The 27,957-nt window shown below is 30.5% G+C and overlaps 1 long non-coding RNA gene across 1 annotated transcript; it reads right to left on the reverse strand.

Annotated features, from left to right (window-relative positions):
* Window positions 1–1,621: 1,621 nt before the first annotated feature.
* Window positions 1,622–7,863, reverse strand: LOC139499589 (uncharacterized). The gene is made up of 2 exons (XR_011658221.1): window positions 7,761–7,863; window positions 1,622–2,822 (listed from the first exon to the last, which is right to left on the reverse strand). It is a non-coding gene; the product is annotated as an uncharacterized lncRNA (long non-coding RNA).
* Window positions 7,864–27,957: the final 20,094 nt, after the last annotated feature.

The raw sequence follows: 27,957 nt of genomic DNA on the forward strand, positions 1-27,957 counted from the left end.
TAGTTTAAATGTTTAATGTTATATCTGTAATTGTCATCGGATTTTGTCAAATGTGTTGACGTCTTTTCTATTATATTTATGTGTTATGGAAAGAAAAATTAATAACCGCCTTCATTTATAAGATTTAATTTTGTTCAACGTAATCTGTACGATAATTTACATTTGAAGTTGGATTCATAACAAACTGGACATATATATATTATAGTTAACTGCTATTAATAAGTATTGCAATATGCAATGTGTTTAAATGTAATATCAGTTTTCAGTTCTAATATAATCTTAAATCAATCCTAATCCTATCTTACTTTTGAGATATAGTTTTTCATATGTGACGTCATTTTTGTGCTGTTTCAGAAATTTCATAAATTCAAATGTGACGTAATTTTTGTACCTTTTCGCCATCGTATGTGACGTCATTGTTATGATTTATTGCGTTGATGCCTGAACTGAGTCGGGTGTGTCTATTCTGTGTTGGTCTTAGCATTATGTATTCGGGTTTTGTTTTCTGTAATTAGTTAATACTTCATTTTCATTATGTATATCTTTAATATTCATTTGATAAAATTTACTGTTTGCAATAGCATTAATTGTTCTAAATAATAAGGATGTTCTTATCCCAAGCATAAAAACATAGGCGTATTTGACACAACCTTTTTCAACTTTTGATCTTCAGTGCTGTACAACTTTGTACTTTTTTTCACTTTCGATCTTTTATATCTGGGCGTCACTGGTGAGTCTTGTGTGGACGAGGCGCGTTTTTGGCGTATTGAATTTTAAACCTGATGCTTTTTGTTATCTATTAATCATGTGTTTCTTTGTCTAATACGTTCCCCTATTTATTTATATTGTAGTCCTGTAATATTATGTTGTCATTTCAATGTTATATTTAACATTGCCATTAAAGTGCGAGGTTTGGCATGCCACAAAACCAGGTTCAACCCACCATTTTTTCCTTTAAAAATGTCCTGTACCAAGTCAGGAATATGGCCATTGTTATATTATTGTTCGTTTCTGTGTGTGTTACATTTAAACGTTGCGTCGTTTGTTTTCTCTTATTTTTTTAGTGTAAATTCACATTACTATAAGACGTGTCACGGTACTTGTCTATCCCAAATTCATGTATTTGGTTTTTATGTTATATTTGTTATTCTCGTGGGATTTTGTCTGATGCTTGGTCCGTTTCTGTTTGTGTTACATTTTAGTGTTGTGTCGTTGTTCACCTCTTATATTTAATGCGTTTCCCTCGGTTTTAGTTTGTTACCCCGATTTTGTTTTTTGTCCATGGACTTATGAGTTTTGAACAGCGGTATACTACTGTTGCCTTTATTGTAAAGTGGTCTCATCTGGGGTCTCAGCGTAACGTTGGATTGACGATTTTTTGTAAGCGTGACACGTGAAAGTCAAATTATTGTGCCGGGAAAACGGGAAACATACTCTAGCGGGACACGAGAATGTACGAAAAAATGAGATTTGCTTACGTACATAGTGTAAGCGGGATACGGGAATCTAACAAAACAGTAAGCGGGATCCAGGATCAGAACCCCCAATGAGACCCCCTGTAAAGCGTTTGATATTGTCAATGTTCAATAAATGAACAGTCTATCTCAAAACCAAGATCACAGACCTTTCCTTTTTTCATTTATTTATATATCATCAATTTAAAAAAAAATAAAAGAGTAGCGAACCTCCTTAAATCCAATGAGATTTAAGATGAGAAGTAAAACGTTTATAATCCATAAATCCTTTTGCACAATGCGTACACACGTAAGGGAAGTCTCTGTTATGACAACGTCTGTGCTTCCTTAACCTTAATCGTGTTTGAAAAGCTTTGAGACAAATATCACATTCGAACGCAGCTTGACTCGCATGTTTCCTACAATGTATCTTAAAATCATAGTGTCTTTCGAATGTCTTCTTACAGTCTATACAATGATACCATTTTTTATTAGAATGACTAGGCATATGTGCCTCAAGATATTCTTGACGATTGAACTTTGCATCGCACTTCTTACATGAGAAGATTTCGACTTTATGTGCTGATAGATGCCTGTCGTAGTTAATAAAACTGTCAAACGTTTTCAAACATATATTGCAGGTTGTTGTACTACTTTTGTGAAACTGCATGTGAAGTCGTAAATGTTGGCGCATGCCAAATGCCTTCCCACAGATACGACAACCATACGGTTTGGTGTCTAGATGTTGTATCATGTGTTTGAAAAAATTTCGATGGTCTATATAGCAATTTCCGCAAATTAAGCATTTATATGGCTTGTGTGTTCTTTCATGAAGTTTAAGAAAATACCTACTTGCAAATTTTGAATGGCAAAACGAACACGGAAACAACTTAATCTGAATATGCGAGTACATATGAGCTTGAAGGTGACACTTCTGAATGAATGATTTGTCACAAACTTCACAAGTATGAGGGCGACTTTCGGAATGCATCTTTAAATGTATTCGAAATGAATGAAGTGTTCGAAAGCTTTTATTGCACCGTTTACATATCACATTCGAGGAGTGCTCCTTTTTCTGGTGGAAACGTAATTTATTACGTAGAAAGAATCCTTGGTCGCAGACGACACAGTTATACGGGGCTTTCCTGTCACTATGGTTATCAAATGCTTTAACCCCATTATGTTTACAGTCATCAAGGTATTTTCTTCTTATTTCATTTCTGTATAATCCTTCATTATATGATTGATAATGACCAACTTTTAAATCGATATAAAAATCTTTTCTTTCTTTGTTTTTCTCCTTATTCATTGCAAATATCTTGCTTTTAACTCTTGAGCTGCATAAATTTTCTGTTGCTATGAGTCAACCTACAAAAAAAGGAAAGTTCATTTGATTACTACGTTGTTTATAAGTTCTAGCAGCAGTCATCATAAGCATAACAAGGGCGTGAACAGATTATAATTACAGCAAATTTAAGTCAATCTTTAGAATAGTGTTACAATGTAAGAGCTTTCGACCAATGGAATTGTTGGATTTAAGGTAGCGTAATTGTAAAGAACCAATTTAATACGCGTTCAACAAGTAATGAGATTATCTTATGGTTAAAAAAGGGATTTCTATAAATGAGCATCTGCCCTGAAACAGAATCAATTCTAACAATTTGAAAAGATTTCTAATTAAATTTTTGAAACTAAAATCAATGCATGTTAAAAAAAAATACCAATAATTGCAAGACTACGCTTACTTAAAAATTACTAAAAACATGACTATATAAAAAAATGTTCCGGATGTAAATATATCTTTAAAATTAAATACATTTTCATCAACTAAATTAACATGATCTTGCGAGTTCTAAAAATAGTTATTTCAAATGAACTAACTTTTGTACATATTAGAAAATTAAATTAGTCTTGAAAGTTAAAAAACAAAAACACCGAACTCTTTGGAAAATTTAAAACGAAAATTTTCTGATGCAATTGCAAAATCAAAAACACACACACTTCAAACGAATGACAATGTTTTTTTAGATTAATTTCACAATGGCAATATAAGTAAGTTTGAAAATGCTGTAAATTTAATGGTAAATTAAAAACACAAAAATTGTTCATTTAAGGATAATTTACATTATTCAAATTATAACCATTCTGTCGTTCGTGAGTTCGACATTTTTACCATTTCTTCATTTAATCACATGGTGTGTTGGAAAATAATTAATAGTTTCTCCCGCTAAAAAAATATGAAAAACTCAAAACTTCTCTCAGTTTTCTGCCTGTCTTTTGGTTCCTTTTCTTAAAAGCGGATGTATCCCTTTAAATATTTCATTGATTCGCTTCAAACTGATAGTTGTCATGATATACTGGAATTACATTTTTGACGACTTAATAATATTCATATTAAAGATTTTATAACGAAATATATATTTCCGTAAAACTCGAGTTTTACCCTGCGGAAAATAAAGCAAACGATATGATCAATTATAAAAATATAAATATCTTAAATTTTGCATCGAATGCAATCCTTAACCAACATGAATTAACTTATAATTTAAAGAATAAAAAAAGACTTACATCCCCAGAAATTCAATATAAACACTATAAAATTGAGAATGGAAATGGGGAATGTGTCAAAGAGACAACAACCCGACCAAATAAAAAACAACAGCAGAAGGTCACCAACAGGTCTTCAATGTAGCGAGAAATTCCCGCACCCGGGGGCGTCCTTCAGCTGGCCCCTAAACATATATATACTAGTCCAGTGATAATGAACGCCATACTAATTTCCAAATTGTACACAAGAAACTAAAATTAAAATAATACAAGACTAACAAAGGCCAGAGGCTCCTGACTTGGGACAGGCGCAAAAATGCGGCGGGGTTAAACATGTTTGTGAGATCTCAACCCTCCCCCTATACCTCTAACCAATGTAGAAAAGTAAACGCATAACAATACGCACATTAAAATTCAGTTCAAGAGATGTCCGAGTCTGATGTCAGAAGATGTAACCAAAGAAAATAAACAAAATGACAATAATACATAAATAACAACAGACTACTAGCAGTTAACTGACATGCCAGCTCCAGACCTCAATTAAACTGACTGAAAGATTATGATTTCATCATATGAACATCAGGCACAATCCTTCTCGTTAGGGGTTTAGTATCATACCATCATAACATATATGAGAAGAACATAACCCGTGTCATGCCAACAACTGTTTTTAGAATAAATGTGTTTAGTTCCGATGCAAAGACCTTATCAGTGACTCAATATTAACGCCAAAATATGCAATCTTTAATGACTTGACAACAGTATCGTAATTATATCCCTTCTTAATAAGTCTATTCAAAGGTTTTGTAAGTTTCTGAGGTGAATACTGACATCTTTGTGCTTTATAAAGAATATTTCCATAAAAAATTGGATGTGAAATACCTGAACGTATTAGAAGTCTGCATGTTGAGCTATATTTACGAATGATGTCTTTATACCGATGATAAAATTTAGTAAATGTTTAGACTAGTTTGTGATATCGAAAACCCTGGTGTAATAATTTTTCAGTAATACATAAATTTCTCTCGTAAAAATCGCCCGTATCCTATCCTCATATTCCAGTTTGATAGTCATTTAATAAATTTTTCCCTTTTTATCACAATTAACATATTTTGATTTTGCTCTATTTCAATCAATATTATGACAATTAGCTGTGAAAACTTAATTATTATAAGACACCTTTAGAAATCAATAAACTACATCTGCAGTGTATTTTTATTTTACTTTGATAAATCGTCAAATACAAAATATTAATGTTTCTATATAATTTTGCTTCTTTCGTAGTGAATTTATGTAATGTATATTGAAAACTCTAACAATTAATGGCAAAAAGTCAAATCAGAAACATGCCGTACTCCGAGTAAAATTCAAAACAAAAAGTCCCTAATCAGAAAAAAAAAGCGTAAACACATCAAAAGAATGGATAACAACTATCATATTCCTGATGTTACTGAAGTACATTTAAAATTGGACATTAGGTAAAATGTTAACAATGTGTAACAAGGTAAATAAAAGGTAATGGGATTAGTGATTTGACCGTGTCAGCATAAGGTCAGATATTCTATTCACAATTCTCCTTTTCAGAATCGAAAGGACTATGGGAAATCTCATTGTTCGTGCACTAAAAGAACGTTACGTCATTGGTTGAATTTTCATTGTTTAGAACGTTTTAAACCAATCACAACGTTTTGATGTACGTTTTGGAAAATGTTACCCAGAATGCATTAGACTATGAAACGGCGAATTCAAAACAACCTAATTTATTAATGAGTAGAGATTTGTATGAAAAGTTTTATTGTTGACAATTGAAAGTATGTTGTAGCCATTAATGTAACTTTGACTTTCAAATTACCATTATTTGAATTATGAGCATGCTGTCTTTAATGACAATTCATTCAATTTATCATTTTGTTGTGTCAAAAAATATAACGGGTGCGTCTCTTTAATTGTTTGTTCCAAGTCAGAAATATGACAGTTCATTTCCATTCGGTTGATACGTTTACGCTTTTGATCTTTCCATTTGATATGAGACTTTCCGTGTTGATTGTTTCAGATTTCTGTACTTTTGTTATTTTACTTTTTCGTATCATTCGCCTTTCTTCTACTATTTTATTGACAAAATCCTTAGCCAATAATGTCTGAATTAGAATGTTGTTTTTGAGGATATAAATTCAGCTACCATGTATGAAATTTGAACTTTCATTTAGAATAATAAAAGTAACTAAATAGAACTCAAACGGACAGTAATAAGAAGCACTGGTGTCTGAAATTCAAAAATCGATTGAGGAAAAAACAAATACAAACTAAAACTGAGGATAACAAATATAAGAGGAGAACAACGACACAATATAGAAAAACAACACTAAAATACATACAGAAACGAACTATAATATAAAAATGGCCATTTTCCTGACTTGGTACAGGACATTTTAAGAAAAAAATGGTGGGTTGAACCTGGTGTTGTGGCTAGCCAAACCTCCCGCTTTTATGGCAATGTTAAATATAACATTTGCATTACATCATTACATGACAGGACTAAATTCAACAAGTGTCTGTGTAACATGCGTATTTATTGATTAATGACTGTCATATAACTGCTGCGGTCGTTGTTGGTGTTATTGGTTTTACAGTTCTCTTCATTATATCACGAATGCCATTTGAAACTTTTTGCAACATTTGCATACTAAAGTTCCCATTCATATAATATGTGTATAACATATATATCAAAATAGGGTTCATGTGTTGACTTTCAAACTAAATCAAGCAGTAGTATACCGATAGCAGAGCTTTTCTTGACATACCTTTATCAGGAACGCTTATTTTTAAACTTTTTTAAAAGCAAGAGGTGCTTAAATATACTGCAACATAAGATTTTATACAACTAAAAAGAACTCATTAGAATAGTCAGAATTCATATCAGGTCATTTTTTTCATAGAGCGTTTGAACTTTTTTTTTTCTTCAATTTCGTGGTTTATGAAAAGGGAATTTTCACGGATACTTTTAGACTACCAGCAGCTTAATCGAAGAGTGATAAAAATGACATCAAGCTTTATAATGCAACATGTGGAGCAGGATCTGCTTACCCTTCCGGAGCACCTGAGAGCACCCCTAGTTTTTGGTGGGGTTCGTGTTGTGTTTTTTTTAGTTTTCTATGTTGTGTCATGTGTACTATTGTTTGTCTGTTTGTCCTTTTCATTTTTAGCCATGGCGTTGTCAGTTTATATTCGATTTATGAGTTTGACTGTCCCTTTAGTATCTTTCGTCCCTCTTTTATCAACTGTATGATTTCGGAGAGCCTTATGTATTTACTTGTATCTTAAAAGGGGATCAAAATGCTGATTCAAAAATAACATAAACGGTACCATTTTTTGCTGCACCATATGCGCATTTCGAAAATCAATGTCTCTTCAGTTATGATCGTGGCCAAAATAATTGAAAATCCAAAGCTTATTAAAAGCATGGAGACCTATAAAAAAAAAAGTAAAAAAGTAAAACCAAAGCCGGACAAGGAATCAGAGCTTTACACGAGGGAGATGCATTCCTTAATTTTATAGCTTTTGTAACAGCAAATTTTATAACACAAAATCGTATTTTCAACTACAATTGCTTTTAAATTCTATATTTGAAATTAAACACCTAATAATTAAATTATACCTCGTGGAAGCACATGCATTTTTTTCAATGTAGAAATGAACATAAATTAAAAGTTAATTCTTAGTTATGGTTAGAATATATATACGTAAAAAAGGTTAACTCACATTGTATTTGCTATTCTCCAACTATAATTACAATTTGGATGTATGTTATCCCTACAATCGTCTATTTAAAATTGTCAAACAGACGGTTATATCTTTGTCAAAATAACTAAAGGCTTAATATAATAACACACCCTTTCAATTCACTATATTAAATGTTTAAAACCTGACAAATTGATTGGTTTTAAATTTTAGATAAATTCAAATATAATCGGTGGAAAAAAGGTAATCGACGGTAGGAACCATTTATATCTACAAAAGAGGGGCGAAAGATACTAGAGGGACATTCTGGAACTCATAGATCAAAAATAAACTGACCACGCCATGGGTAAAATATAAAAAAGACTAACAGACAAATATCAGTATGTAAGACACTACATAGAAAACTGAAGACTAGTGTTGCACGAACCCAGCCAAAATCTTGGGGTGATCTCAGGTGCTCCCAAAGGGTATGCAGATCCTGCTCCATATGTAAAAATTACAGTACACACTGTATGGCTTTCATACAATAGTGATGGACGAAGCCAAAGGTATATCCAAGTAGAAAACCATAATGTTAACTTTTTTTAATTGAATAGAATTACATTTTGTTGGTAGTTATTTGAAAATTGTAAAATGTTAAGGAATCTTTGAAAAAAAACCATCTGATAGACAAATTTTTTTAGTTCAGAGTCTTTTTTTTTAAATTTTTATCAAACTTCTCTCATAAAAGTGCACTTTTCGTCATCTTAATCACATACATGTATGTCCAGATATACATTAAAATATCGTTTAAGCGTAAAAATACGCAATATGGCTGTCAAACTATGAAATTTACCCAAAAAATAAATAGTATTTTTGAAAATTGTCTTTTCATTAAATTCATGTGAAATTAAAACAAATTTTGATTTATTTGTCTGCTTTGCGTATGTATTGTGTTCATTATGCAGGAGGTGTAAAGAGACTAAAAATATTTTTTTTGAAATCGTTAATAAAAAGACTGTTCTTCAAATTTATACTTCCTGGTTTAACGTTTTGTCAAAAGTTGCATTTTGATTACATAATCGAAGTATTTCATCAATAATAAAATTAGCATAAGATGGGTTAGATTTCGTTCAAGATTTTCTTATAGAGCGAAGTATGTAACGAAATTATATAGCGTAAATTACATGAGGGAGATAACATGAAATCTTTACAAGAAACATGCTCAAAGGACGGTTCAGAATTTACACAATTTGGGGTTGACTAGTTTGCATATAGAATGTATTTGTCATGTTTGTATTATACTAATTTTCAAATTAAAATGAATAATTTTTGTGAAGATGTTCTTTAAAAGTACAAAAAAAAACCTTTCACTTCTTGTCTTAATTTGGTTTTTTTTCACCGTCAAAGATTATTATAATACTAATAAAATTGAGAATGGAAATGGGGAATGTGTCAAAGAGACAACAACCCGACCAAATAAAAAACAACAGCAGAAGGACACCAACAGGTCTTCAATGTAGGGAGAAATTCCCGCACCCGGAGGCGTCCTTCAGCTGGCCCCTAAACAAATATATACTAGTCCAGTGATAATGAACGTCATACTAATTTCCAAATTGTACACAAGAAACTAAAATTAAAATAATACAAGACTAACAAAGGCCAGAGGCTCCTGACTTGGGACAGGCGCAAAAATGCGGCGGGGTTAAACATGTTTGTGATCTCAACCCTCCCCCTATACCTCTAACCAATGTAGAAAAGTAAACGCATAACAATACGCACATTAAAATTCAGTTCAAGAGAAGTCCGAGTCTGATGTCAGATGTTGTAACCAAAGTAAATAAACAAAATGACAATAATACATAAATAACAACAGACTACTAGCAGTTAACTGACATGCCAGCTCCAGACTTCAATTAAACTGACTGAAAGATTATGATTTCATCATATGAACATCAGGCACAATCCTTCCCGTTAGGGGTTTAGTATCATACCATCATAACATATATGAGAAGAACATAATCCGTGTCATGCTAACAACTGTTTTTAGAATAAATGTGTTTAGTTCCGATGCAAAGACCTTATCAGTGACTCAATATTAACGCCAAAATATGCAATCTTTAATGACTTGACAACAGTATCGTAATTATATCCCTTCTTAATAAGTCTATTTAAAGGTTTTGTAAGTTTCTGAGGTGAATACTGACACCTTTGTGCTTTATAAAGAATATTTCCATAAAAAAATTGAATGTGAAATACCTGAACGTATTAGAAGTCTGCATGTTGAGCTATATTTACGAATGATGTCTTTATACCGATGATAAAATTTAGTAAATGTTTTGACTAGTTTGTGATATCGAAAACCCTGGTGTAATAATTTTTCAGTAATACATAAATTTCTCTCGTTAAAATCTAAAACATTGTTACATACACGAGCGAATCGTACAAGTTGAGATATATAAACTGCGTAAGTCCATTCACTTCTAGACGTACTTTATTTTAATTTCTAGTTTAACTTTATTCATTCGAGCGTCACTGGTCAGTCTTGTTTAGAAAAACAGCGCGTGTCAAATACACAATGTTAAAAAGCCTTGTATCAATAATGAGCTTATAAACATGACAATACACACAAATAAGAAGAACCAACATAAAACACAATTAAAAACGCACAAAGAAATGTAATCTAATCGTTCTCAATTGCGTAAGCTCTTTGATAAAGAAGAATTTCATTAGCAGGTTTAGTTTCTGATTTAACTAATGAAACAACATTTTTTTTTTCAAAATGGAATTTTAATTTAGGCCATAGTAAACGTTTAGTTATAGTAAAGTTTCTTTGTTGAATTCAATAATGAAAAGACAATAAAATTGGTAACATTTTATTAAATAAAAGTCACATAAAATGCAAATGCAACGATAAATTGCTATAAACATAATGAGAAATACAAAAGCAAACACCTTCATACAAGATAAGGATGACTTTGAAATATTTGATATTCAGGATGTGCAATTACATTATCAAAATATCTATTCATTTTTAAAATTTTGATCCCGATTTAAAAGATAATACTTTAAAAACCATTACCCTCATACTCCAGAACACACTATTAAGACAACTTGTAGGCGTATAATGATGGGCTCTCATAACTACCAGTTTGTAGTTTGTTCTTGATTAACACAAAAATGCCATCTGATTATCAATCACATACTTATTGATGGGAAAGTGGTCGTGCTTACGATTTCTTATTTACATACATGATGGATGCATCTCACTAATAACTTAAGCAAACAAGTCCTTCATGGGACTTAAGTGGTTGTGTTTGCTCTGTCTATTTCAAAAAGGAGTGTTCTTACATTAATTTGTACTGTTATGTATTGTTGTCCTTTTAACAATATTTGTTATATTACCATTAAGCACAAGGTTTGACTAGCTATGAAAAATGTACTGATGCAAGAGAGAATTATTTTCTTAAGCTAACAACTCCTTTTAGTAGTATTTTTTTAACATTGTCATTAACCACGAGGTTTAGCGAGTCATAAAACAAAATTCAACCCCCTATATTTCTTAAATTGATCTGTACGTTTCACGAGTGGAATATGGCATTTTATTTTGCACTTCAGTGCCTCTATTGTTCTGTTGTTTTCTTATAATAGTTGATAGTTTTCCCTCGATACTGATAAGTCTTTTTGGGGCGAAACGCGCGTGTCTGGCGTATTGGGTTATAATCCTGGTACCTTTTATAAATAATTAGATTGTAACTGATTTGTTTTCTATAAATCGATTTATGACTTTTGAACAGAGGTATACTACTTGTGCCATTATTTACATATATGATCGATGAATCCGATTAATAACTCAGTGGCGGATCCAGCCATTTTAAAAAGGGGGGGTCCCAACCCAGGACAAAAGGGGGGGTCCAACTATATGTCCCCATTCAAATGCATTGATCGACTAAAAAAAAGGGGGTTCCAACCCCGGAACCCCTTCCCCCCCCCTGAATCCTCCACTGTAACTCAAGAAATAATCATTCATGTGACTAATGTGGTCGTGTTTGCAATGTGTATTTTACATATCAGAACCATACATGGTTCTATAATAGCTTGTGGTTTATACCTGTTCTTCAGATACATTCAAATGACATTTCCGGTTTCTTAAAAGTTTTTGCCTTAGAACATATAACATTTTTAATACCAATGCAATATTTGAAATAAAAATGGTCCGACTTATTTTTCTCGTTATCACCTAATATGTAAATATCAAAGTATTGAATAAGAACTTACTTTGGTGTAAGCAATGTTTTATTATGAATAATACAAAAATATGAATATCAACACATTCACAATTAGGATTCAGAAACAAGCAAGAAGTGCTTATGTTTATCTTTCTCGTTGGAGACACCTCTTTATTAGAAAAGTTAATATTAACAAAAAATTAGCAACATTCTATAAAAAAGTAATATCACAAAAATACTGAACTCTGAGAAAAAATCAATCATAAAGTCCCTAATCAAATGTCAAAATCAAAGGACAAAACACATCAAACGAATGGACAACAACTGTCATGTTCCTGACTTGGTACAGGTATTTTCAAATGTAGAAAATGGTGGATTAAACCTGGTTTTATAGCGCTAAACCTCTTACTTATATGACAGTCGAATCAAATTCTTATTATATCCTGAACTACATAATACACTTTCAAGGTTTATCATGGTTTAAATATTTCTTATTTCTCGTATTGCAAACAAATATCTAAAACAGTTACGGGAACATCAATATAAGTTTTAAACTTAACAATGGTGTTTTCAATATTTTTTAGTTATAATATTTCTTATTTCTTATGTTGCAAATAAATATCTACAAAGGTTACGGGTAAACATCAATAAACGTTTTACACTTGACAATTGTGTTTTCAATATGTTATGATATTTCTTATGTCTTATATTGCAAACAAACATCTAAAAAGGTTACGGGAACATCAATATAAGTTTAACACTTTACAATTGTGTTTTCAATATGTTATGATATTTCTTATTTCTTGTATTGCAAATAAATATCTAAAAAAAATTACGGGAACATCAATATAAGTTTTACACTTTACAATTGTGTTTTTAATGTTATGATATTTCTTATTTCTTGTATTGCAAATAAATATATAAAACGATTACAGGAACAATTGTGTTTTTAACATAAGTTCACACCAAGTATAGCAGATTTATCATAATGAAACGCTAAAACTATATACCAAGACAATGCATTCGTGTACGACTAATTTGTCTTGTTATATGTGCAGATATGTCTTGATAAATCATTAATGATTTACTTAAACAGATTTTGCCAGTTTTTGAAAGATACAATCATCAATGTACATTTCTTTACGTTCACACTTAAACCCGTTAGGTGGTGTTGTATAAGATAAGTCTTACCTCTACCTACAGATGTCAGAGCTATCTCACATATATGAATACCAGGACAGGAGACAGGAGAGGTAACATGTAATTCTTTCATTGTCACATTTATAGAATAATATTATTAATTGTAGAAAATGATTCCTTGTGAAAATGTTCGCCACCGTTTATATTCCGTCAATACCCGGCCTTGTTACGCCATTTTTATCATTCGTGGACAGTAATGTGGATATTATTAAACAAGAAACAGGCCAAGGATTTTGCTGATTTTGGTGATTCTCACATACATTATAATTATTATAATTGGTAGATAATTATTCCTTATTAAATGATCATTAACGTTTATATCCCATCAATACCCGACCTTTTTCCACCCTTTTTAACATTCACGTTCAGTAATTGGAATATTATATTACAGGATGCAAGCCCTGTAAAGAATTTTAATGATTCAATTTGTTTTAATTCATATAAATATAACTATTCCAAAATGAATATTCTGCACGTCCTACTATTTAAAGATTAGCAATTGAGGTGAGCGGGTGCGTTCGTATAATTAATTGCATTGAATAAATTCATGTTAAAGGGAATGTTAACTTTCTAGTTGTTAGTGGCTAGACTAGGGAACAGTACCATAATTCTAACTTTCAACAACCAAAACCCATGTCAAAGAATTAAAAACAAACACGTACAATCAGTGGTTAACTTGAGTTTACTCTGGCTGTTAGCTTCTATGTCATATGGTCTCTTGTGGAGAGCTTTCTCGTTTGCCTTAATACCACATTTTCTTATTTTTATATTTTTTTACGTTCAAATCACAACTTTTATTTTACAAATAAATATCCTTTATTTTTCAAATTGTTTATTACAACTTTACTTCACTGTTCAAGCTTCAATAAAATATCCCCGTGAAATACTTTCTGAGTATCCAGAAAAATACACAGAATATAATAAAATATAAACATTTTTTTCCAACAATGATATCAATCTGTTTAAATTTATGAAAATATATTTTGAGATACTGTTTTGTTCTCATTCATAAACCTTCGTAGCTCCTTTATAAACATAGCATACACATCAAAAAAAATAAGTGTTTGCTCGGATACATAGTATGACTTGTAAATACAAAAACCTATAACTGTCAAGAAATAATTAAAACCTTAATGCAAATCACAACTTACCGTTGTTAAGATCGGTCGTCCGTCTAACAAGGAAGCACAAAGTAGTTTGCATTACAATAACTGAAGGCAAATTTTAACAGTTATAATCAATAAACGTGTAAGCTGCTTTCATCACCTACTTTAAACATAAAGTTCAAATATCAATCCTATTAAATTTTTATTGTTTGTAAACGGAATTAACCTCTAATGTGTATGTAGTAAATGAGGCCAAAACTTCAATTTACGTTTAATAATTCAATTGAGGTCATAAAATCATAACTACATAAATTGATAACCAGATGTCGTATGGTTGATCGAGGGTTGACCACAATGAAACAATTTTCCGACAAAGAACGGTGCAAGAACAAGAGTAAATGAACTCATAATAGATACCAAGATTAAAAGTGTGTACTCTAGACGCGCGTTTTGTCTAAAATGGCTAAAAAAAAAAGGCAAACAAAAAATAGTACACAACACACAACATAAAAAACTAAGGACTTAGGTGTTATACCACCATTGTTTTCGCCTATTAGTCTTTGCCAAATTTTGACTTTTCTAAAAAAAAAATGTGCAGAATTTATTTCTGTTTAAAAATTTCTAGGCATGAGTAGAACTGTATCCTATAAAAAAAATGTGGTATGATTGCCAATGAGACAACTCTCCACATGAGACCAAATTAACACAGAAATCAAGAACTATAGGTCACCTTAAGGCCTTCAACAATGAGCAAAACCCTTGTACTACAGATAAAATTGCATATCACATTTCATTGTATATCAGATAATAACTATCATTGAAATTTAACGATTCAAATGTTCACCTCTTATTTGCATGTGTCCAAGTTTTAGTTATCATATAACTTAAGTTTCTAAAATATTCTAAAGAACATCAAATATACAATAATGGTGCTTTGAAACATATAATATATTCCTTACAATATATATTTTACTGCATTGAAATGCAGAATTAATTTCCTGCAACTGTTAAATACCAGGGAATATTTTTCGACCATTTTTCGTATGCAACCGGGTGTGACGTACTATGATTTGATGGTATTACACCTTAAGCAAGGAATATGAAACATCAATACAATATCCCTGACATGGAATAAACCGGATAAGAATACAAAACACTTTCTGTTCTTGCAATTCTACGATTCAGAACTTCATTCATCCTGGTTAATATTTAAAAAGTGTGCAACAAGACGTCGTGATTGGTTAAAAATGTCATAAACAATAGAATGTCAACCAATGACGTGTCGTTATTTTCGTTTTGGGGTACGAACAATGACAAAACCCATGGTTATTTAGATTCCGAAACGGGCAATTATCAAATCAGCCCATTAAATGTAGCCTTCAAGTTTATTAAGGTGTGTACCATGTCGACACAATCGAAGGATTTTGAAAGTTTTTTTTAAAACAGACTGTGTACCGGAGCATGTCCTATTCGTGTACGCGAAGCGTGATCATGAGATGTACATTTCATTTAGATTATGCCACCATGAAAATACTATTCCAAGACAAGCTTTACAATACTAAATCAGCAGCTTATGCTTTTTCGACCATTTACAATTTGAAAGGCAACACAAAATGGAACTTCTAGCATATCAAAGAAAACACCGTATAAATAACCTCAATTTATTGAGGTTGACATGCATTTGAAATCAATAAATGAAAATGTCCTTACTAATAAAAGAAGTTACATCTGACAAATATGGTATAATCATATTAATAACATCGGTCTTTTCGATACGTTGCAATTAATTTATTCAAAATGTGTTGTAGAAGTATGATTCAATATCCTTTCTTAAAAACTTACTTAATATATAAAAAAAAATTGAGAACTTATAGATATAAGACATCGTTTTTATACACTCATCATAGATACCAGGGAGTAAATTTTAGATAGAGAACAAATAGTTCTAGTTTTGCTATGTGTATCTAGTTTTTGCAAAATCTTAAAGTCAAGACTGATGCGCTTTGTTTCTGGTGCCAGTGCCGGAGTCAATCAATTATTGCTCAATTATGACTAGCCAGTGCAATTTAGTATGTACTTGTATTTTCATTTTCATGCAGATTATTCGACCCTAAATCTTCAATCATGGTTCATGTCTGAATTGTTGACAATTCAAAGTATTATTATTTTGATTTGAACATATGCATCATAAGATCACAGTCATTTAAAGGCGAGCCATATCTTTGTGTCAACAGCTAATCTTTAAGATGATAAATTATCATAGTATCAATTTATGGACATTTTAGTTAACGTTTACATTTAAACCGATAAACATTGTGTTGCATTAAAATAGTTATTTAAAACATGGCTGTCTCACAGCAAACGAAGCAAAAAGTGTCATTGTATTTTATTCTCACATACGCTGTATACCTTTAGTGTTGGCAGGAAATAATTCCATTTGAAAATGTTCACAAACGTTAATATCCCATAGATAAACTACCTTGTTCCACCCTTTTGTAACATTCAGTCACGCAGTAAATAATAATTTGGGTATTATATTACAGGATACAGACCATATTAAGAATTTTATCATTCAAACTTATTTTATCCATTGTATGATTTAAACTATTCCATAAACATTTTATTATAATTTTCATTGATGTTATTTGATCCTTGATCTTCATTTATGGATGGTGTCTGCATGGTTAACAAATCAAAGTATTACTATTTTGAATCGAACAATTGCATTATACAATCAAAATTACATAAAAGCGGACCATCTATTTGTGTCAATAGGTTATCATCAAGATGATAAATTATCCTCTTGTCAATTTATGGACATTTTTGTTTAACATTTACTTTTAAACCTATTAAAATAGTATTGCATTAAAGTAGTTTAATATGATATGTATGCCTCACAGCAGCAAACGAATCAAAATGTCGCATTTTTTCATTCTAACATAAGATGTATATCATTAATGTTGGAAGAAGCTTATTCCGTGTGCAAAATGTTCTCACACGGTTATATCCTGTCAATATCCGACCCTGTTCCACCTTTTTGTTTGGCATTCAAGGTCAGTAATGTGAATACAATATTACAGGATGCAGACCCTATTAAGGATTTTATGACTCTATCTCATTTTATCCAGTGTATGACTTAAACCATTCAAAATAAATATTATGCACGTTTTATAATTTTAAGATGAGCGGGTGTGTTCGTATGTCTTATTGCATTGTATTAATTATTGTTTAAGGGAAGGTTAACTTTCTGGCAGTAAGTCCCGTCGCGGCTACGATAAGGAACTGAGTATGAAATGATTGCATTGAATCTGTCCCGATACAGTGTGCTAACTATCCGCTAAAGATGCGTACACGTAGCATACATGTATACTAAACGTATATAGAGTAGATGTTTGGTCTAATATTTGCATTTATTGCAAATTTTCTAGTCTTTGTTGAGAGTTCATTGGAAACCACCAATCGCCCAAAAATGCATTTGTATGAGGATTACTAGGGGGAATAATGCAACGGTATTTGTAATGAGATAAACTTGTCATCATTTACAACTGTTTCGGGTTGACAAATAAATAAAGCAAAACCATAAATTTCAAGAGATTTTTCAAGCGATCATTTGTGTTGTCCGTTATACACATCTGGTCGATGGATGATCCGAAAGCTCATTTTTTCATAAGCGTGCTTCAGACTAAATGAAATATCATTTTTTTTTGTCATATAAAATAATTAATTTACAATGTTTATAACTTTTGTCAAACAATAGATATGTCAGAGAATTTAAAACAAAAACACAATCAGTGGTAACCTTAATTTTACCACAGTTTTCAATTAGTTATGCCATTTGTGCAAAACATAAATTACCTTAGTTAAGATCGGACGTCCTTCTAACAATACAGCACAAGGTATGTTCTTCTATAATAACTGAACACAAGTTTTCAATAGTTATTATCAATAAACGTTTAAGCTGCTTATATAACCAACGTTTAACATGAACTGATTTAATGTTAATTGTTTGTAAAATGAATGAACCTTCGTAATGTGTGAATATATAGAAGGAGGACAACAATATCTAAATGCTATTAACGTCTTATATTCAATTGAAGGTCACAAACGCGGAAATATAACAATTAAATTTTCCCATGTGTATAGTTTACAACGAGACACCTAATTTGATTTTAACATTTGCATAATACTATTAAGGTACCAAAAAGACGATTAACATCTTTGTGTCAATAGTTAATTACCAGGATAATACATATTCATTACTTACATTGAACACATGTTACTAAGAGGTATAACATTAATCAAATAAAAACATTAATTTGCATAAATTTTCACGGTGGAAGACTTAAAAAAATATCGAACGCAGAGGAAAATTAAAAATGGAAAAAATCAAACGAATGGTTAACTACTATCATATTCCTGACTTGGTAAAGGCATGCCTCCCCGTGCTTCAGGTTTATGCTCTTATAATATACTAGATTATGGAGTGTCCGAGCGAGAACTGCTCTAGTTCATTACTTTAGGAATATTTATCAAAAAGTAGTTTCAATATTCAGCCCCATTCTACTATTTAGTTAGCCATCAGTCCTACCCTGATATACCCTATCTTTTTCGGGTAATTAATACTAGGGTGCTGGAATTTTTCGCTACATTGAAGACCTGTTGGTGACCTTCTGCTGTTGTTTTTTTTTTTCTATGGTCGGGTTGTTGTCTCTTTGGCACATTCCCTATTTCCATTCTCAATTTTATTTTCTTGAAAAAGAAAATGGTGGATAGGACCTGCATTAATAGCAAGCTTAACCTCTGACGTGTGTGACGGGTGCATTAAATTTAAGTGTTACACCTGCTACCATCAGGAGTGTTAGAATCTATTGATTTGGCCCCTCTTATAAATCCACGAAAGAATTATTAGATATTTACTTGAAAATGCATAAATGTTTAAAAAATCGAATTCGCTATATGTTATTACATATTATTTGATTTAAATTCTTTACAATTCTTAGTCGACCTTTTCGCTAAATTTTGTTTATTCTATTCAGTGTCTTGTTGATTTTTGAACACCCGAGTATTTGAGATCAATCTCGGAATCTGGTGGCTTTGGTGTTGCTCAGTCTTAGTTTTTTATATTGTGTCTTGTAAACTGTTAGTTTTCATTTGTTCGTTTTTAGTGTGTGGCATGGTATCGCATAGTCACTTTGTTTTTGACTTCTGTTGAAAAGCACTTATAGTTGAGGTGTTTCACTTAATTGGTTTTAGTTTGTAAGACGAATATGTTTTCTCTGAATCAATTTATGAATTTTGAACACCGGTATACTAATGTTGCCTTTATTTAGTGAGCTTACAATAATCAGAAAATTAATAAAAATCCTTACCCTGATTTGAATTATATTCCTCGGAACAGTTTGAAAAGTTTACACTTAAATTTCTTGATTCATAGGGGCTCAATACTATGGTTTTGAATTCCTTGTCCTCCTTTCTTTTTTTTTTTTTCTTCCACAAGTAGTCTTGATCTTCAATTATTGTGTCATGTCTGTTCAAGATTTCAACTAATCGCGAATTTCCCAACTCGTCACGATTTCCCTATTTTTCAATAGATTACCAAGTGCTAGTTTTTAATGCTGTGACAAAGTTTCTTTAAATTATAAATCATCATATCTTTTTTTCAAAACAAAAGACATATATACATAATAAAGATCGTTTTTGGATGTGTCACATATTGAGCATTGATTTTAAAAACTGAAATCTGTTAAATCTTTAAAATATACTAGTAACATATATGATACAATTAAACGAGATAATAGACGATAGTGCCGTCATTTTTGTTTTCTCATATCAAATGATTATATCTTATGTAATATTGACCTTAAACGGCAAGATATTAGACGATAGTGCTGTCATAAGGGTTTTTCTAAAATTAAATGATTATATCTACTGCAATATTTACCTTAGAAGATATTTGTTTTTCTAATGGATTGTTATGCCATATAATTATATATAATTATATAAACATTGGTTCTGATTATCAAATTGCAGCAAATTGGACATTTGCGTTTTATTTGTTATAAAATAATCTTTCTTTGCTGTAGGGAAAAGATGATATCCAAATAATGAGCTTTTCTTCATAAATTATTTATGTTTGTTTTGTTTGTATTTAATAAGAACATACAATCGTTTGACCAAGATGATATAATCATGAATACAATACCTGACCATTTACTCTCACGGTCAAAGAATTCTCGCCCAAACCTTTTATTTACCTTGATTATATTTACTGAAGATTAAATCTCAAACATTGAGACCACTATAATACGCTATAATACATATATGCAATAGTCGTCCCAGATTAAACCTAATAAACATCTTTTTTTTTTATCTTAGAAATAATTATGACAATTATTGTCGGAGACGATACACTATATAGATGAAGGTGTATCATGGTACCGTTAATTTTTTGATATCATAAAATGAAAACCGAAATTAAAACACATGATTTTAACATTCTTTTTTTATACAGACTATACCTTTCTTTTAATTTGTTGCTCAATCGATACAATATTTATTCATAACTCCATATTCCGGAAATCATCAGTCAATACGAATAGAAGAAAAAGTAAAGATGTGGTAATGTATGTTATATGTGGTATTAATCCACAATTTCTACAGGTTTTTGTTTATCTGTGCTGAGATGAAATTATATCCTGTTTTCATTTGTCATGAAATTCAAATTTCTAAATTTCAAGAAACATTATTAAATCATAAGTTAAAAATTTATAAGTCCTTAATGTCAATTATTGTCCTTTGGATTGCTTGAAGATTTGTTTCCATGGTAACCCTACAACATGTATTGACTTTTTCTAAAAATTTGAATATTTTCCCTTTTATTCAAACAAATGAACAACATGTACAACACTAAAATAAAAAGTATGATTTTCCTCTTGAAATTAATTCAATCAATTTTGAAGTACCAATTCTAATGAATAATATATATGTGAATTGTCCGTTTTTTTATCGTCCTTACAAACCAATATTGTTAATATAAACTGACCTTTCTAGAAAATGACCATTCTTTTATCATGACAAATCCAGATACTAGAGAATAATACAAATATTGAACACAAATTATTCAACCGTATCTGTCAACATACCTGTAATAAGCTTCTTGTATTGTGTACCACAAGTATACATATAGTTTTAAACTTTTACGCATTAAATGTTTATTTTGTTTGCAAAAGGTATGAAAATATAACTCTTACATACTAAATGTTTATTGTTTGTAAAATTAATGAAAATATAACTCTTACATATTATATAATTTTTTTTGTTTGTTAAATGAAGGAAAATATGACTGTTACATATTAAATGTTTATTTCGTTTGTAAAAGGAATGAATGTATAACTTTTACATATTAAATGTTTATTTTGTTTGTAAAATGAATGAATAAATAAGTCTTACAAATTGAATGTTTATTGTTTGTAAAAGGAATGAATGTGTTATACCTGAAAAATAGCCTTAAGATAATATATCAAATAAAATGCAAATTTTAAGGCAGATTTTCAATTTATGAATATATATATAAGACTTTATTTGTATAAAGAAAAATAAATGATTTGTTGCATTATCCAAACTGTTTAAAGAAATACCAAATATTTGTGTTTTAGGGCGAGTTTTATTTTTTTGTTAGCCATTTAAGGGGGATAACTCTTATAGTAAAAGTTGTATACTGGAATGATAGCGAAATTTTAATTGTAGCAAGAAAACAAGTTCGGTGACACCATTCTTTATTTTCATTCTCCTAATGCATATAACAAAGCCTATCTTCAAATATTTTATTTCAAAGTTCTATCTCAAAGATTTCTTTGTATTTTCTAACATATGTTTTTTATGAACAATCTATGCAAACTTGTGCAATTTTGTTCGACTTTTTAGTTGGAGCATAAAAAAGCACGGTGACACAAGCCTTTTATTATATCAGTTTTGAAAAATCAAAGTGAAATCTTCATTTTGGCTTTTGTGCTTTTTTGTAAAATTGATTCTTTTAAAATAGTTAAACAGTGATGACAGCTGTACCCTTATTTTGACTATTTTATTTAATATGTCTGTTTTGTTCACGTATCGTTGTAAATATAACGGAATTTGATGAGACTGTCGTACAAGTGAGAGGTTTAGCGCTATAAAACCAGATGCCTGTACCAATTCCGGAATATGACAGTTGCTGTCCATTCGTTTTTGATGTGTTTTGTCATTTGGTTTTGCCATGTGATTATAGACTTTCCGATTGAATTTTCCTCGGAGATCAGTATTTTTTTTATTTTTATTTTTTTTGGCAAAGTATATGAAAATTATATCTAAGTAATTATATACCGATAATCTCGCTTAAAATTAAACATAACGAGCACCTTTTTGAATTCTCTTGCAATGATTATGTAATTAATTGTTAGAGCTGGTAAACTACATAGATACAGGTACAGCGTAATATAAAAAAAGCAACAAAAAAACATGATTTTTAACATTTTTTTTTTATCTCTCAACTCGTACGAACCATACCTTCCTGAATGTGTTATCTAATCAACAAAGTATATATGATCCTTTGTATGATTAAAGTAGGCATGTTTGTTTGGTTTGATTTAAGTCCTAATTGTCAATAGTAAAACAAGTTTGGCAGGTTTTTTGTTTGATCTGTGCTGAGATGTTATCCTTTTTTTTTAATTTGCCAAGAAAACTTAACTTTTTTAGGTTTATGGCTTTCAACAATTTAACACTTCATAGAATCATAAGTTAAAAACGTATATGTTAACGTCAAAAATTTACCTTTGGTCTGACCAGAATATTGCCCACTTGCAACAATACCACATCTATTGACTATCTTGTTTTCAATATTTTATATATTTTTTCTTTTATCAATTCAATTCAATTCAATTCAAATTGTAATATAATATTCAATTCAATTCAAATCAAATTGTAATATCATATGAATGAAATTATACGATTTCTGACTTAAACGAACAAGACAGAGACGTTATTAAAATATCACCACTCGTTACATATAAAATATGTAATAGTGAAGGATTTTTATCGAAAGTTACAAGTAGTAGTGACGATTAGCGAGTTCTCGCTGCGTAATAGAACATGGTAAACCACGAGATTCCAATCCTTCTTATTATACAAACGAATACTTAAACAATATAAATCAGCATATAGAAAAGGCACATCCGAACAACGTATATGTTAGCCGAAGAGATCAATGCACACAAGTGACGTCACATTTAAATTTCTAAAAATTTACAAAAATAGGATAGTTTTCAAAATAAGGTTTGTAATACTGATATAACATGTAATAATGATAATGAAAATTACAAAAATTATTGATATAAAAGTGTGGTAGTAATTAGATAATTGTAATATCTAGCTATGTCGGAATTTCTTCTAAATCAAACTGTAAACAAATACATCGTACAAAAGTTAAACCAAAATAAAATCTTTTAAATGAACTAGGTGATTAATAGAACAGAAAAAAAATAAGATTTACAACTACAAACGATTAGACATTTGACATAATCCGATGAGAATAACAAATATAACATGCCTGTACAGTTCCGGGGAAATTTAGAAAAGATGGAGAAAGTAAATGTTATGAATACATGTATATTGGATGGTAAAACAGATAAATATTAAAAGAAAAACCATGATAAAGTCACACAAATGATAGACATACAAAGTTATTGTATGTCTCTAAAAGCATCTTGGTTGTAAAGATGAATTTTGAAAAGAAGAAAATTCTAGAAAATATCAAACATATCCCTGAATTTTATAGAGAAGTATTTAAATGTTAGGTAATATCAGGAGGTGGACAGACATAAACCCCTATCAACTTCACGGAAGTAAGGAAACAGGTAATTTGTTAATTTTAAAAATAAAACAATTGATTTTGAAAATTGGATTAGGAGTAACTTGATATTTGTCAATGATATTATATACGACACTGGTAATATGTCTCAACATTTTATTTTGCAAAAAATAGACTGCAAGAATAATTTGATAACAGAAGTAAATATTTTTATTAAAAGCCATCCCAAAAGACTGGCTTCAGATGTTAAAGTCTGAAAGTTCTATGAAAGGTATTGTAAATATTCCTAGACAGTAACTAATCTTGAAAGGCAATTACATTGAGGCTTCAAGCTTTTCAACAAATATATTGTATAAGTCAATTTGTAAAGATAAAACTGAACCACCAATTGGTGTTAGCAAATGGATGCGTATTTTACAAATGAATAAATTAATGAGAACCTTAGCATTAACCAACTATATGTTTTCATGTTTCATTATTTAGAAGAAAATAAGTTAGAAATATAGATGGAAACTTGTACAATTCATATTACCAACAAACCACTTATTGTTTAAATGAAAACAGACGAATGACGGTCTATGAAATGTATATAAAGAAGAAGATTGTAACCACCTCTTTTTATTTCTTGTCGATTTTTAGAAACTTTTTAGAAAAGTATTTATGAGTTAATGATAAAATCAAATTTAAAGTTTAGGGTATCGTTAAAGCAATTAGTCTTTTGATATAAAATGTTTGACAAAAATTATTTTGTTCTGAATTATTTCCTTAAAATTTTAGGTTTTTCTATAAACAAATCATATTATATATCTAATTAGAAATTAACAAATATACATGCTTATCAAATATTTGTTCAAGAATACATTAAAAGATATAACGAAAACAGACCAATGAAATTTAATCTATTACTGAAGTCACTAAAAAGAAGTTTAGACGGTTGATAGAATAAAACATAATGAATTAAAATGTTGTAAAATTGTATTTCAAGAAGTTTGTACATATTATTATAATATATACATATATACCAGCAGCTGATTACTAACCTGGGTAATCAGTGGATTATAACAGGATACATCAAGAAAAGCTTGTCTGACGCAAATACAACAATTCAAACCGATATATATGATGAGTTTAGTTCGGCCTAAACAAAAGAATAAATCGCCTATTCAGGATCTAAAGAATCATGGGTAATTTCATTGTTCGTACCCCAAAATGAAAATAACGTCATGGAATGAATTTCCATTGTTTTTGACATTTTTAACCAATCACGACGTTTTCATGTACATTTTTGAAAATATTACACAGGATGTATTATATTCTGAAACAGCGAATTGCTGTGATAATATTTTACAATACGTTTGATGTATAGGGAGACGTATTAATTATGGTGATGAATTTTCAAGTAAAGTAACTTTTTTCTTACCTGAACATACATTCTTTAGTTTGCGGCGAAATTGGTTTAAAATCCCTTCCCATAACATAAATAGTCAGATTTTAAGTATGTTCTGTAGAATTACATATTTTGTGAATATTCGCCAACCACAATGATAAAGTTAAAACGTTTCGCTAGAAATATCTAATAGATAACATGTGATATTCTACGCAGTTATATAATGTTCTAAAAACGGATAGCTTCATGGAGCCTGTGTCGATCGCTCACCTGATATTTTTGTTCACAATTGATGCATGAAATTATGCAACAATTAAATATACTTTTGCTTTAGGTTCAGGGATATAGTCCAAAAACTGCATTTTACCCCTATGTTTTATTTTTAGCCATGTCGGCCATGGTGGTTGGCAGGCTGGGTCATCGAGTACATTTGTGGTAACAAATTACCCTAATGATAATTGTGATAAGTTTGGTTGACGTCTCAGTAGTTTCAGTGAAGAAGATTTTTGAAAATGATAATAAAAATATAAGAAAAAAATGTAAAAAAATGTACTTTTAAGGGCAATAACTCCTTAAGGGGTCAATAGACAATTTAGGTTATGTTTATGTATTTGTATATCTTTCTTTGCTGGACATTTTCGCTGATTTCAGTTTATCTCTATCTATAATAATATTCAAGATAATAACCAAAAACTGCTAAATTTACTTAAAATAATCAATTCAGGGGAACCAACCCAACAACAGGATGTCTGATTCGTCTGCAAATTTCATAAAATATAGATCTTAACTTGATGTACATTTGTACTCAGTATCAGATTTACTCTTAATGCTTAAGTTTCAAAGATATAAGCCAATAATTTAATTTTGGATGTAACGCGTCTTCTGATTGGATGACGTTGTTTTGTTTATCAGCTCATCGACATAATTAAGGCATGTGACTGTGACGTCATCAACGTTTTTGCATGGTTTACTCCGGTTTAAAATGGAATTAAGAATATTAAATTATAAGAAATAAATGTCATATGTTATCTGTCTTTTCGGAAAAATCATAAAAATATGGGGCACACTTTAAAATAACCTGCTACGCGGGTTATTTAGTGTGCACCATATTGTTTATTTTATTTCTTCATAGACAGAAAAAGTATTACAGTTATTCCTTAAAAAAAACTGCATTTTACTCCTATGATCTATTTTTAGCCATCTCGACCATGTTGGTTGTTATGCTGGATTATTGGACACATTTTTTAAACTAGATACCCTAATGATGATTGTGGCCAAGTTTGGTTGAATTAATCTAATTTTGGAGATGATTATTGTAAAAGTTAACAAAGATTTACGACAACTTGTTAAAAGTTTATTATAAAGAGCAATAATTCCTTAAAGGGACAATTGAAAGTTTTGGTCATGATACCAGTTACAATAATGTTCAAGATAATAACCAGAAACTGCAAAATTTGCTTAAAATTACTGTTTCGGCAGCAACCGAACAACAGGTTGTCTGATTCGTCTGAAAATGACAGTGCAGATAGATCTAACCCTGGTAAACATATTTATCCTTCTCAGATTTACTCTTAATGCTTCAGTCTCAGAGATATATCTCAAAAACTGTATTTTACCCCTATCATCTATTTTTAGCAATGTCGGCCATATTGGTTGGAAGGCAAATTTTTCCAATAACATACATAAATGATGAGTGTGGCAAATTTGGTTAAATTTGACCCAGTAATTTCAGAGGACAAGATTTTTGTAAAAGTTAACGGATGACGACGGACGATGACGGACGACGAACGACGACTGACGACCTCGAGATACCAGTCGACGAAACTAAGACCACCAATGGTGTTGTTCATTTGAACGTTAAACGAAATAATACATTTATCTTTGTGAATAGAACACCTGAATGCATCCTGTTTGACTGATAAAAATAACGTTATTGCAGAATTTTAATTTAGTAGCGGAAAAGTTTTGAATGCACATAATTATTAGTATCAAGTTTAATACTACACAGCCATTTATATTTTTTTCTACATATCTCCCGTGTCGTGGGAATGCAAATAGCATAGACAATTATCAGGAAATCATTGATGAACTATCAGAAATTTACATAAAATATAGCAATGTATTCAGAATTGTGATAGGTGGGGACATGAATGCCTCTATTTATAGATATTCTAAACAAGATGAAGTTTTAAGAGATTTTATAAAGGAAAACAATCTTTTAATACCACCGTCTTGCGGAAAGACTTTTACTTTTTATCATTATAATGGAAGAGATACCTACCAGATAGATTATTTTTTAGAAAGCAAAAGTGTCATTAGCAATTACTTCACTTTTATACGTGAGTCTACAAATACCTCTACTCATGATCCAATACTGACTACTATTCCATGTAATATACAACCAAATGAGGAAACAAATTAATTAATTGAGAACAAAAGAATAAATTGGAATAAGGTTGATAAAACTGCTTATCAG

This window comes from Mytilus edulis, chromosome 12 (genome assembly GCF_963676685.1).
Source record: "Mytilus edulis chromosome 12, xbMytEdul2.2, whole genome shotgun sequence".
Lineage (NCBI taxonomy): Eukaryota > Metazoa > Mollusca > Bivalvia > Mytilida > Mytilidae > Mytilus > Mytilus edulis.